This window comes from Sander vitreus, chromosome 13 (genome assembly GCF_031162955.1).
Source record: "Sander vitreus isolate 19-12246 chromosome 13, sanVit1, whole genome shotgun sequence".
Classification (NCBI taxonomy): Eukaryota; Metazoa; Chordata; class Actinopteri; order Perciformes; family Percidae; genus Sander; species Sander vitreus.
The window spans coordinates 20,139,823-20,141,550 of record NC_135867.1 but is presented as its reverse complement, the minus strand read 5'-3'; the positions used below and the strand labels follow the sequence as shown (position 1 = coordinate 20,141,550).

The 1,728-nt window shown below is 41.4% G+C and overlaps 1 pseudogene; it reads right to left on the bottom strand.

Moving 5' to 3' along the window:
- LOC144527877 (gap junction delta-2 protein pseudogene) lies at positions 1-1,119 on the bottom strand (annotated as a pseudogene).
- Between the last annotated feature and the right edge of the window lie 609 nt (positions 1,120-1,728).

Sequence of the window (1,728 nt, the reverse complement as noted above, 5' to 3'; positions counted from 1 at the left end):
TTACAGCCAAGACTTTTTCCCTCTTCCTATTTTGGCTATATTGAGCAGTCTATTCTTGCTGCGTTCCTTTTCATCTGGATTTCTCTTCGAAGTGCACTCCAGTGTAGAGTCTGTCTCAAAGGAGATGGCCGGGCCTTGGTTTGGGACAGCACTGCTCTTGTCCCGGGACACGGAAGAGGTGGTCTGCAAGACGACCCTGCCACGTAGAGAGTGTTTGAGCTCAAGCAAGAGCGGGTTGTTGTCAGAGTACAAATCCACCTGTTGCCCAGGTTTTCTATCTGACACACAGCATGTACAGCATGCGGAGAACAACACTCTGAAAATATAAATCCAGCCTAGATAATGCAGCTCCACAATGTTCAAGATGAAGCAACCTAGACTGACACTGAACATGAAGTTGAGGAAGATGGTCTTCTCTGTTGCTCGAGACACAAAGCAGTCCGTCCTGTTTGGGCAGGGGTAGGTCTCACAGTGGAAGAGGTGTGGAACTTCAAATCCAAATAGGTAATACTGTCCAATGAGGAAGATTATCTCCATGATGGAGCGCAGCAAAACATGTATGATGTAGATAAGTAGTACTTGGCTGGAGAGCTGGGTTGGGTCCTTTCCTACCTCCTTAATATCATCCTCCAGCTGGCTCTTCTCCTCACACTCACCTGCCTGTGAGCTCCACCCCTCATTGTCATAGCTTGTGTTATAAGGACTGCCAGCTTCCAGTGTTGTCTCTTTATCTCCTCCTATGTGTTTGTCTCTTTCAAGTAAAGGAGAGGAACTGGGTACCACTTCAACCTTCTTATCCTCTACCTTTTCATTCTTGGTGATTTTTTGCAAGACGTACACAATGTAGAAGATAGAAGGTGTGGACACTAGAACAATCTGAAAGACCCAAAAGCGCAAGTGTGAGACAGGAGCAAAAGTGTCATAGCAGACATTATTGCATCCAGGCTGTAGGGTGTTGCAGGTAAACTTGGACTGCTCATCGCTGTAGACAGCATCCCCCACCAGGGCCACGAGTAAGATGCGGAAGATGAGCAGCATTGTCAGCCATATCTTGCCAATGACCGTGGAATGGTTTTGAACTTCCGTTAGGAAGCGGCCAAGAATGGACCAGTCTCCCATTTCTGTGGAAACACAATAGTTCAAATACTTTTTACAGCAGTCAGGCAGATTGTATCAATGACTGAATCATAATAAAACGGTAAAGTGGTTGTTAGTACACCCTGCACTTTTATGGAGAAAAAAATGCCCTAAATATAAGGAAGCAGGGGCATGAAACTAGATACATTTGCACATGTATGGCTTTCAAATATTATCTAGATTTAAATATTGACCTAGAAATCCACTATAAATATACAGTACACATCATAAAATAGCTTTCTCTGTTTGTCATTGTGTCATGTTAGTATGTCAAAATATGGCATGACCTTTAGAGTAATTTCTTTAAAAGGATAAATTGCTTGAGTTAGAATCAAGAATAACTTTACCATGTGTATTTTAAATGCTATTACGTAAGAGCAGATTTTGCATTAGCTGCAAATTAACAGCAGTTTCTTATATTCACAAGAGTTTAGTTACATTCAATGAGACACCATTTCTTGTAACGGGAATGTGTGTTTCTACAAATCCCAGGTTTACAAATTAATTCTCTAATTTATACAATCTCCTCCTAAAATAGTAAAAAAACAAAAAAAACAAGCTAAAACAAAATCAACGTATATGGATTATTCT